Consider the following 13,477-nt stretch of genomic DNA (forward strand, 5'->3'; position numbering starts at 1 on the left):
GAAAATTCAATCATCGGTTCACTCAGTAGGGTCACAAGGAATTCATCATGGATTTACCAGTGCACAAAAAAAACAACAAAATACCCATGCCTTAGCGCTAAGAAACCAACAACTCCATACCAACTTTCATTCAAACAGACACGAGCATCTATATTTTTTCTTAGTCAAACCTTTTTCCCGTCACCCGCTGGTACCTCCGACAATATTGTGTTAAAAGAGCCTAACCAAGTAACTCTGAAAATTTTATTCACATTACAACCATCACGCCATTGTCTTACCTTCATAGTCAGATTTGTTGGCTGCTTTGGGTTCGGGTATTGAGTAGCTTCCTTCAATACGATTGCTTCCGGCGACACCTGTGACCGCAGTTTCCAGCATCCGAACGGCGATGGCAACCCCATGGCTGTCAATTTCATCGACCAACGTGCATCTTGGATCACAAAAGTCCACCCAGCAACACTTGGAATGAACACTGCTTCCCGAACACAATCTAAAATCCCAGACAGACACATCAGGTATAAAACACTCAATAAGTCATTCATCAAATCAATTATAAACATTAACAACCATGTTCCAACAAAATCATGTCCAAATACATCACCTAATATAATGAATTCACAAATTATTCCATAAACCGAGAAGAACTTACTATCGTATCGACGATAGAGCCACTTTGATTTAGCGAGAAACAACCCATCCTGTGAGACGATACAGGGCATCCACGATACTACCGCTAATTGTGACGATTTGTGGAATTAGGGAAAACCTCAACCGAACGAGCGTTGATGGGGTTGAAGACAATCTGCCCATTTGTAGAACCCTTGCTTGGTGTTGGATAGAGTGATCTTGGATGTGGATAAAGTCTTATCTCATTAGGATCGGCAATTTGTGGTTCTCGTTCTTCTCTTCCAGATCCACCTCTTCTTATCTATGCTCTGGACCTGCAAAATGAAACCACATGACCCCCACTGCAAAGTGAATAAGCCCACACCACCCATTGGCCCAACTACCTTAAACAAGTCCACCGCTGAAGACCAAGAACAAAAAACACAACGCAATAACACAGCCCACGTACCACTTATTGGAACCACGTAGCTTTACTCCATCAGCCGGCTCCCCCATCAACAAAATTGGCAGGCAAGCTTGCAGAGCTCTGCCAAGCATGTCCCCTGCATCCACCATCCTCGCCACTTGTCAACATCCCATTCAATCTGTATCCTTTAATCTGTACCATATAATTGCCCCCTTAAGAAATAAAAAAAGGCACACACTGCATGCTAGACCAGTGGCCCAGCTGAGATCCAAGCCCAACCACAATAAATTACCCACCCTTGAGTCATTAAAAGAAACAACGGTTGGGCTATTTTACTCATTGATTGGGCCGAATTAAGTTTTTACTATTCTGTTCATGTATGAAAAAGAAAAACATTTTTCATTAAACCAAGTTAAAAAAAAAACTGGTGACATACGGCTTCATTCAAACATTACCGGTGTTTTCATCTTTCTCGATTTACTTTTTTTTTCTTTAACATTTTAAGGTCAAACCAAACCAATTTTTAAAAAAAATCCCCCCTTTTAATTGTCAATATAAAACCCAACATATAAAGAGAATTCCACCTACAAAAATATGAGGTTTTGTTGTCTTCCTCACCAATTGGGCCAGATTTTTCTTTTTAATTTTTTGTAAAGGCCAACAAAGTAATCAATTTATTCTGGCTATAATTCAAAAAAAAAAATTAAGGCAACTCTGCCATTTGTACTTGGAAAACTAATTTTTGTCCAATCAAGTTAAAATGGAAAAGTCAATTAAAAAACGAGCAGAAACCTATAATATTTGCGAATGCGATTCTGTTTTAGTTAATACCAAAAGTTGTTTTCAACTTAATAACACCCAAAAAAAGTCAATATAATTGTTCAACAAACAAGAAACATATAATACTATCTAAACCTAGGGGAAAAGTCTTAGCATGATATATTATGACAAAGAGGTCAAACACACGGGCTAAGCGCCTTCAGTCACTCATCCTTATGCATCCTATCTGCATCGAACCTGGATGATCGTCACTGGCTCCTTTGATATCACCTCGAAGACCCCCATACCACCTGGCTTGAAGTTGCACAATGAAGCAAAGTTCTCCCATCCTCCAGAAATAACGCCGAAGCTACCATCCCTTTTTCCAATGTACCTTATATATGTAGCTTCGACCTGTATGTGGCCATGTGTGAGGATGATAGGGTGCCTCTGACCAGTGAAGTGACTGAGATGAGGGACGTTCGGCTGATTATAACACAAGAAATTTCAGTTAGTATTAGCTAATTTAATGCTTACTTCAGTAAACAATATTTCAACCAAAATGTTGCAACAACTTAACGCTCACCAACAATCGCGACGACATCATGCGAGCAGTTAGGTCCATCACAAAAAAAGGCCACTTGCTTTTGACCTTTGCGGCAACCGCTCTAGCACTGGGTGAAGGAGGGATGTTGATACACTTTGTAATTTCATAATTACCAGTCCTTACATATGGTGGTTCTTCAGGATCACAGAGTTGGTATGAATTCTCAATACCAGTCCTTAGAAATTGGAGTTTCCTTTGTGTGTGAAATATAGCATGGAGTCCAGATTGATTTTGTACATCTGATAGAACTCCTCCCAGCCTCGAGTCAATGCAATTTTGCCACTTTGGAGTTGCGTCCAGAAGCACCGAAAGGGGTTATTCCTTCCGTCAGGCACAACCAGGTCCAGGTAGGGGGTACGGTTTGGTAGCTCATCGGGAGTTATAGGTAATGACTGTTACAAATAGGTCAAGTTCTGTCAAAACATCGATAGCGTTGCAAAAACTTTAAAATTAAGAGGTGTTAAGGAAACATATGTTAATTACCAGTTTGAACATTGAAGGCCTTATTACTGGCTTCAAAAACCTCATCTTGTAGTTCTGTTTCGTACCGTTATCAATCGCTTGGACTCTCTTACCCTTGTCCTTCGAAGACGTCATCTATGGCAAGTGTCACACAGTTGCCAAGTTCAAAAAGGAACAAAGTCAGAGTTCATTCAAAAAAAACTCATACAGTCGAATCTTTTGATTTAAAATCAACACACATGCATGTTTTTGGAATTGGGAACAAAGTGGTTCAATTTATCCACAAACAGTGCAACTATATTTTGTTGAAATGGTTTACTGTCGTGATCTATTGAATCTTTAACAGAACAATCTTAATCAAACCTAAATGCATAAAATCCTATTCAAACGAACAAATCAGAAACTCAAATCAGTCACCCATTCATTTAAAAAAATGCTTAACTATCTTATTTTGATTTTACAACGATTACATTTTTATTACATTGACACTACATGCAGATGATGATTAATAACCGATCACTATCAGGAGAAGAGTTAGGATAGAGTTTCACCTTGTTTGACATTTTCTCCGAGACGAAGTTGTTGGAGTCGATACCTTCAGCAGCAAATTCTGTGTTAGGTTGGGGTTACTATGCAAAGTGTTTTGTGAAGGATGATGGAAGGTGAATAGTGATTACTGAAAGATACTTATGTTACACGCTTGTGAATGAAAAGAAAATATAAAGTAAAAAATGAGGGGTTAAAAACGCGGCGTTTTAAAAAAAAATACTAGTAATTTAGCTACTTAAACCTTGCGGTTTTCGATAATCTCCAACAAATATTCTATTCTATCCCAATAACTCCCCGTAAATCCCTCTCCATCGAATTTCGTTTTCAACAAAAAACTAAATAAAATTTAATTTACCTCCCAAAAAAAAAAAGAAATCCTAGGAAAATGAAATTATTAATTGTTTGCTATTAACCGCATTAATGTTTGCAAAGTTGTTGGAACACATTTTAAGACTTAAATAAAATAATTCATTTAATTAGTCGGTTTATACGTAACTACTACTATTTCCTTTGAAAATTAAATTCTTCAACAATTGTTACTATCCAAAATAATTGCTAGATTAAAATAAAACCGCTAGAAACTCGAAACAAACGTTTTAAAATTTTTAAATTTAAATTCAATTTTTTAAATAATTTGATTAATGGGTATCTTTTTTTCTTTTTTAAAATGCCTGTGACTACCTATTTTGATAACTATTATTGTTTATATTTAAATTCTTCAATGAAAATTATTAAACTACATAAAACTAAAAAAATCTTTGCACATTTATAAATGACACATTTCCAAAACATTTTGATAATCAATGAATTAAAGGATATTTTACGTTTTCCAAAAATTAGGATAACACAGAGTTGGCTAATAATAAGTACCCTCTACCACTGATTCGACGTTTTGATTAATTTTACATTAAAAGGTTTAATAAATTCTCAACTAACATAGTAACATACAAAAATAACTGAAAAGAAAAAAAGTTACACTCATTAATCAACTATTCTTCTTCTGAAAACTTCCTTGGCATCTCCCTCCCTTCAACCACAGCCATCGTCGAAGTAATTAACCAAGAATGGACTCTGGATTCCGGTAAGCATCTTCTTCAATTTTTACTACCTCCTTTGATAGCAGCCGTATCTGTAAAGGATAAAATCGAGCATATTTAAATAACTGCATGCATAGAATAAGTAAATAAAGAGTCACAAAATGTTTGGCTACTCCCTTCTTTTAGGTTTCGGGCCCCTGTGTTTTATTTGTTGTTGTTTCTACATGTTGGTCAGGTATGTTAATGCATTAAGAAACATTCAACAATCGTACAACCAGTTCTATGTCTTCGGGCTCTTTGCAACAGATGTACGTATATCCACAATTTTGCCTTCTTTCGTTGTTATGATTCTGTTAAAAAACATTTGAAAAACTAAGTTGCCATGGTTTTGTCTTGTTCCGCCACAGGATGATGTTGAATTCCCACCTAATATCGTGAATCTCTTCAGGTGGTACAGTACCACTGATCTTTATTTAGTTGACACTCAAGACAATTGCCTCCACATCACGCCCAAGACAGATGGTAACAGGTTCTGGATAAAGGGAGCTGATTTAGGGAGGATACGGCGCATGTACAGACGAAGTTCTTTGCTGAGTGTGGAGCTTAGGTACATTGGCTGGTGAGTATTCTACATGATCGTCAGGGACATTAACCGGAAAGATGAACCTCCGTGTGTTGTTGATGAACTGTATGCGGCGAAGGTGTTGCCTGACCATATTATTCAACGCTTAGCTTCGGTGTGCGGTGCTTACTTCAAGAAAGAAGCCCAACTTAGAGTTTACCAGACCGAGATGTTCCTTAGGAATCACTGCTGGAGCCAACAACAGCAATATTTCGATACTCAGCAGTCAGGGTTAGTAACATCGGACCATTATTTTCTGGTATAATTTCTCACGTTTTCATGCTTTATGCCTAAATTTTTTTAACTCAACTATAGTGTAAACAAGAGGCAACATGGTGGGGGGGGCTGAGGCAGGTCCTAGTAAGCGACAGCGACCCGAGACCTCTCCTGACTCGTCCGTCAACCAGGGGTCAACTTAACAGATTTATGCAGACCTATAAATTTTCCTGTGTAGTGTAATTAATCAAAATGTTATTCTGAATGTGTTATTTTGTATGTGATGTAATGTGTTTGACATTTGGTGACTAGTTGTGATATACTATGGTTTGTATTTATGGTGCATATCTTGCTTTCTATTTTATTGCGACTGCGTTTGGTTATCAGCAGTTTATCGACCAGATAGTGACTGCTACTGCATGCAAATACAATGCTACTGAATGCAAATGATACTGTTTGCACATATCAAATATGATAACAATAGTATGTGGGAAAACAATTGATTAGTTTAAGCATTAAACAGGAAAAAAATTCCATGTTAACTGTTAAACAATCAGTTTTACCATGAAAATAATTTTAGAGGTTTAGCTATTCTTCTTGTTAAAGATTTGTTTGTGGCCATAACAAAATCATTGTCACAATATTGTATTCCCTCAAGAATGCTGGGTTTATTTGATTTCTTCACTTTGTTATTTATTTTTTTTTGTGAAGCACTTTGTTATTTGTTAATTGGAGCACTCTCCCGGTTTTGGGTTTTAAAAAAGTTAAGAAAAAAAAAACGTACTAGATTTCCAAAACAAGTACATTGTCACTGGCCCACTTAAATGTCATTTGGAATTTTTGGTCATAGTGTATAATCCTTTACATTTTACAAAGATTTTTTTCCTAACAACAGCTTTAAGGCCCACGAAAAAAAATTAAAACTTATTCACAAAGTGTCTGCCACATGCACCAGTCCGATTTTAAAATGTCCAACTAAAAAAGGTGATATTCAAGTAATATATTTCCAAAGAACATTCCTGGTATGTCTCCTACGTTAGTCCCAACAAGTTCAAGTACATAATAATATCTTCTGTTTGGGAGGTGGATGGTGAAGGACTCCAAAAGACATTAACTTAATTAATGGTCATAGGGTTTGTTATTTCCAATTTAAACTTCATGACCACAGCCGAATAAGGAACCTGATTGATCAAGATTCTATCAACAAAATCAAGTAACATGGAAAGATAATTTAACTTGGATATTAAAAATGAGCATATAACGTATATTTCAGCTCCCTTAACAAGTAAAGATTCTGTTGTAACTAGATTATTTTGAAAAAACGACACTAACCTTTATCGTCTATTGTATGACTAATTCACACAGCGATAATGTGTTCCTGTCCACCATCTGATCCAACTTTTCATGCCTTGTATGGTATGATGAACGACATTTTTGTCCCCCATGATAATGCGCGAGATTGATGCGTCGTTGAAAAGAACGAAAGCAAAATCACCCGAGTCTTTGTCCCTCCGAGGCATGACTGTCACCCTTTGAACCACATGACCAAACAAGTTACAGAAAAACTCAGCAATGCCATCTGCAGTGGGCAAGGACTCTCGACCGAAGCATACGGTCAGTGTCTTTGGACGTTTCGCGTCATCCAGCTCCTTGCAGACGTACTTCTGCTTTCCCTTATCTTGCTCAGTTTGCCTTCCTCCTTGTTGCATATGCAATCCTCGGCCATTGTTATGTCTACTCAATGCCTCTGGTGTAACCGATATGCACTGGTCCTGTGTGTTGAAACCCAATAGTTCTTTAGGATTCCTCTGATACTCCAACCACACGGCATCCATTGTTATGTCGTGTAGAATTCTAGAGCAAATGTTTGATAGGGTATCGGGAATTAGCATTAGGAGGACGGATCTCATCCTATGAACCTGGTATAAGGTGAGCTCAGTTTTCAGCACGTGTCCGAGGGTTTCGAGTTTTCTGGATTTCTCCACAACCCCAGAGAACTCCTGAGATAGTAGGCATTGCAAACAGATTACACAATCCTCGGCAAGATTGTTCATAAACTAACCTTCATTTTTTATGGCTGTTTGCACAATACCATTCAGTCCCATGGTCTCCATTGACAGAAGAAATGCCATGACCATCAGGGACTGTTTAACTTCACGGTGAAGGACTTGCGTCATCATCCTGAATGTAGTTCGATCAATTCCATGGAACATTTCCAAACATTCGATTGCCATGGTTGAGGGCTTCCTTCTAGTATCCATGTTGTATGGGGTAGAATTTGTAAGCATATAGTTTGTAGTTGAAGTTTTTTATGCTTAGACCACCAACTCATTCCCTCGTTCTTGTAGTCATGTAGCATGGCCTCCACTTTATTGCACCATGTTCTTGCTCGTAGTCCTAGACTAACCATCACATACCTAATTGGAATATTATTTAATGGCCTTAATTATGTTGTATACATGTATATGGTTTTATGGATACCACTAGGTGCGGTTTATAGTTTCTTCTTGAAAAAGAACATGCGATAACTTTATCTAGTAAGGAGCAATTGAAATTAAATTGGGTAAACCTCGCCATATTTTACGAATCATACCAGGTTATTTAGCATAAGCAACTTTAAACCAAAACTGAGTTTTAGTGCTATCGATGTGGTAAACTATAATTTGGCAAACTTGATTTTGATGAAAAGTAAGTTTGTGTTAAAGTGATTTATGTTTGGCAATGTTTGCATCAAAATTAATTATATTAAAATAATTGTTGTTTGGATTATACTACTCAAAATCACCTGTGGATAAAAAATTACTAAAATATACACCAAGTTAAATAATTTTTGTATATTATGTTATCATTTTAATTTACATAATTGAATAGATCTGATTAATTAATTCTATAATAAAATTAATATTTAAAAACTAAAATAAAAATAATATATAAAAATTGGGAAAATATATTTTTAATTAAAACTAATAAAATATAAATTTTAGAGAGTACTAAGAATAATTAAAAAAATTAAATATTTATGTTGGTAGTAATTGAAATATTTATTTTAGGGTTCACGGTTTGATCGCTACGTCTTTTAGTGAACGGTTTCGTGTATATTGTTTATTGTTTGCCGGTTTTCGGTTCATTGCGCACGGTTCAATATGTACGGTTTAGTGAATAGGTCTTAGAGTGAATGGTTTCGTGCAAACGGTTTATTGTTTGGCGGTTTCTGGTTCAATGTGTACGGTCTAGGGTTCAAGGTTTGTTCGTTGGGTCTTACGGTGAATGGTTTCGTGGCCATGGTTTATTGTTTGGCGGTTTATGCTTCAATGTGTACGGTTCAATGTGTACGGTTTACTGAGTAGGTCTTATAATGAATGGTTTCGTGGCTATGGTTTATTGTTTGGCGGTTTCTCGTTCGATGTGTACGGTTTAAGGTTCACGGTTTGGTCGTTAGGTCTTACAGTGAATGGTTCTGTGCCTATGGTTTATCGTTTGGCAGTTTCCGGTTCAATGTTTACGGTTTAGGATTCACGGTCTGATCGCTAGGTCTTTTAGTGAACGGTTTCGTGTATATTGTTTATTGTTTGCCGGTTTCCGGTTCATTGTGCACGGTTCCATGTGTACGGTTTAGTGAATAGGTCTTAGAGTGAATGGTTTCGTGCAAACGGTTTATTGTTTGGCGGTTTCTTGTTCAATGTGTACGGTCTAGGGTTCAAGGTTTGTTCGTTGGGTCTTACGGTGAATGGTTTCGTGGCCATGGTTTATTGTTTGGCGGTTTATGCTTCAATGTGTACGGTTCAATGTGTACGGTTTACTGAGTAGGTCTTATAATGAATGGTTTCGTGGCTATGGTTTATTGTTTGGCAGTTTTCCGTTCGATGTGTACGGTTTAGGGTTCACGGTTTGGTGGTTAGGTCTTATAGTGAATGGTTCTGTGCCTATGGTTTATCGTTTGGCGGTTTCCGGTTCAATATTTACGATTTAGGGTTCACGGTTTGATCGCTATGTCTTTTAGTGAACGGTTTCGTGTATATTGTTTATTGTTTGCCAGTTTCCGGTTCATTGTGCACGGTTCAATGTGTACGGTTTAGTGATAGGTCTTAGAGTGAATGGTTTTATGCAAACGGTTTATTGTTTGGCGGTTTCTGGTTCAATGTCTACGGTTTAGGGTTCAAGGTTTGTTCGTTGGGTCTTACGGTGAATGGTTTCGTGGCCATGGTTTATTGTTTGACAGTTTATGCTTCAATGTGTACGGTTCAATGTGTTCGGTTTACTGAGTAGGTCTTATAATGAATGGTTTCATGGCTATGGTTTATTATTTGGCGGTTTCCCGTTTGATGTGTACGGTTTAGGGTTCATGGTTTGGTCGTTAGGTCTTTTAGTGAATGGTTCTGTGCCTATGGTTAATCGTTTGGCGGTTTTCGGTTCAATATTTACGGTTTAGGGTTCACGGTTTGATCGCTAGGTCTTTTAGTGAACGGTTTCGTGTATATTGTTTATTGTTTGCCGGTTTCTGGTTCATTGCGCACGGTTAATTGTGTACGGTTTAGTGAATAGGTCTTAGAGTGAATGGTTTCGTGCCAACAGTTTATTGTTTGGCGGTTTCTGGTTCAATGTGTACGGTTTAGGGTTCACGGTTTGGTCGTTAGGTCTTACGGTGAATGGTTTCGTGGCCACGGTTTATTGTTTGGCGGTTTATGCTTCAATGTGTACGGTTCAATGTGTACGGTTTACTGAGTAGGTCTTATAATGAATGGTTTCGTGGCTATGGTTTATTGTTTGGTGGTTTCCCGTTCGATGTGTACGGTTTAGGGTTCACGGTTTGGTCGTTAGGTCTTATAGTGAATGGTTCTGTGCCTATATTTTATCGTTCGGCGGTTTTTGGTTCAATGTTTACGGTTTAAGATGCACGGTTTGATCACTAGGTCTTTTAGTGAACTTATTCGTGTATATTGTTTATTGTTTGCCTATTTTCGGTTCATTACGCACGGTTCAATGTGTACGGTTTAGTGACTAGATCTTAGATTGAATGGTTTCGTTGCGTACGGGCTAGGATTCACGGACTAGTTACTATGTTTTAGATTGAATCGGTTCGTGCATATGGTTTATGGTTTGTCGTTTACCGGTTCAATGCATACGGTTCAATATGTACTGTTTAGTGACTAGGTATAAGGTCTTCGAGTTAATGGTTCCAGTTTTATAGTGAGTATAATCAATGTTATGCTACTAAAATTATACTAAAAAAGTTCCAAACACATTACTAATAGTTAGTTGTAAGTTACGTTATTATCTTTCGGGGAAGGAAGTGCTTTGCGATGAGGGATGGGAAGTTCAGTCTCCTATAAGTGATAGGCAACGGGCCTAAAAGTGGAAAGCAAAAAAGTCATTAGGCAATAAATTAGATGATGAGTGTCCATGACAAACGAAAAATCAAAGATCTGTGTGGGAGACAGGTAATGTTATACACATAGTTAATGAAAAGGAATATAACTCATAGGAAATGGAAAAAAAATTCCCTTTTCTCGAGCTATCAGCAAATACGTGTATTATTTTCATGCTTACCTTTTCGAGTGTTTAGCCGTCGCATTAAACTTTGTTGTGGACTAAATCTTTGACCGGGTGTGTGATAATAAGAGATAACAAGAAACACAATTCTGTTATATGAGCATATTACTTTATGAGCAACTTAATGGAGACAAGCATTCATTACGAAAATTAAAACAAATCTTCCAATAACCGATTGGTTAAAGGAAAAAAATAGACGGTTACCAGAAAATTTTTATTAGCTTTGACTACATCAACGTAAATAAACTAATGTATTGAGCTGAATAACTTCAAATAGATCAAACAGATGGATACCTCAACTCAACAAAGATAATTTAAAAAAAAAAATTGTTGGAGCCTTATCTTTTACCAATCAGAAAAAAGAGTTTTATGTAAATTATTTTTTCGCAAAACTTTAGGAATATAAACTGGATACGTAAACTGCCTCATATATTAGAGGTCTACAGCCAAATATCAATCAGCTGTCAAAACTCCTTTGAATAGTAGGGACAACCTACCATGTTTGTTATTCTTTTACGAAATTGTGCTTGCTAGTGGAGTGCAACTCATTAACTGTACATGTTGCAGTATTTTTCATGTTTTTTTTTTAATAAAAAAATTAAACAGCTAAAACACCCAATGGCTGCCAGAGGAAAGCGACGCTCAACACAAAAAATAGAAAAGGGAGACGACGAAGCCAAAAAGGAACAAAGTAGAAAATCTCAAGAAAAGTGGTCGACAAGGAAGTGATAGAACTGTCATCAAGGTTAGAATTAAATTACATTTCGACAAACTAGTGATGTCCTTATAAAACGATTCCGAATATAAAGTATTCATATTTTTAAGTTTTGTTTCTCATAGTCTCCGAGGAAGCACCATGCATGACCAGCGACTACATGTAAATTTTAACGGTGGAGCCAGCAAAGAGATAGGCGACGACTTCGGTAAAACTAGAGTGGTAGAACCTTCCCTAAAAGAAGTGGTAACGCAAATGTCGACGATGATGAATACACTTTCAAACCTGATTGCTTCTCAGACCAAGACGTGTTATCCTGTGTTTGGAACTATGCCACAAACGATTAATCTTCGGAATGGTCCACCCGATAACTTCAACCCTACAGTAATGCCTGTGATCATGAGCAGATTCAGCATGCCATCCGGTACTCTTGAGAGGAATCTGGATTCCTCCAAGAAGATTAGATCCAACATGTCCAGCATTCATCAAGCCGCGGATTCAATATCGCATATGGCTACAAAGTGTTGTTCAATGTCTCCGAAGTGTGAACAGACACCGCCAGATGATTATGTTATTCACCGAAGTTTGTTCAGCGATGATGGTACTGGAAAGAAGACAGCTACAGAACCAGTTATAATGAGTAGCTTAGACAAGGCTGTATATGTTAGCTACTTCAACCCGGCTGACAGAAAATTGCCACTAGCGAAGGAAACTGCAAAGATACCTGCGGTGGGTTATATCATGTTAAGTAAGTGTTAAAGATTTGTTGTTCTAATTAACTATTAATAACTAACGGCTTAGTTTTCGTTGTATCAGTGGAAGCCTGTTCTGTTCCGTCCCCCAGGTGATATGGCACTGTGCAAGGACGAAGTTTCAGTCGTAACCTACGTCTTTGGTTCAGATCTGGAGGATGAAGAGTTGAATTCGGAGATAATCTCACAGACAAACTTGTGGCACGCTAATAGGAGAGTCATGTATACTCTACTGCCAAACAAACCATTGGTGGACGAGGTATGGATTTTTCAGTCATTAGCATTCATTAATTTCATAAATGAAATTCCTAACATATAAAATAATTTTAACAAGGGAATATATGTTTATATTTTTTCTTATTGGCCGTCAATCAACGAACGATGAAGCAGATCATAAACCTCACATCAAGCATGCTCATGTGTGATGCACGCAAGGACACCGGTTTTCCCTGCTTGTGGTTTTTACTCACTACATTTTCGGTGAGTGAAAACCATTAAGAGAATCTCCATCTCCTGGTCTCCATTGATCTTATACATGTTTACGAAAAATCAAATTTCAGCAATTTGCCCTTAATTGGACTCACTTCCCAAAGACTTTGAAACGCTATTACGCTGAGGAATACATGGGAGAGTTTGAATCGTTATGCAAGGTAACTTTCAAATTTAATTCTCGTAATATATGATAATGTAAGTAAAAAATTCTTATTCCAATATAATGTATTTGTTTATATTTTTGTTAGATTTTTGTTCCAATGAATGAGGATAACATGCACTGGTACCTGCTTGTAATTGACATTGAAAAAAGACACCTAATATTACTGGATTCTAAACCATGCGTCTCAAACAGAACCAGGCGCCGTCGTTGTGCGAAACAAATGGTAGTGTTTCAAAATTTCTAATAGGCGGAAATAAATTCTAAATTGTTTGAACAGACACCAGAGTTGACAACTGAAATAAATTTTACTTTGATTACAGGCACTGTTTATTGAGGAGATGCTTGATGACTCGACCTTCTATGCTAACCAAACAACACACAGACCAGTAATTTCGGAGTATCCTATAATACACCCTGCAGAAATTGGCGAGCAGAACGATGACTCGTAAGAAACCTCATAAGTTATTATTGATTGTTGAATCCTGAATTACTGAGATACATGAATGAATTTGCTAACGTG

Source organism: Arachis ipaensis, chromosome B1, assembly GCF_059453495.1.
Source record: "Arachis ipaensis isolate K30076 ecotype BB chromosome B1, ASM5945349v1, whole genome shotgun sequence".
Taxonomy (NCBI): Eukaryota; Viridiplantae; Streptophyta; class Magnoliopsida; order Fabales; family Fabaceae; genus Arachis; species Arachis ipaensis.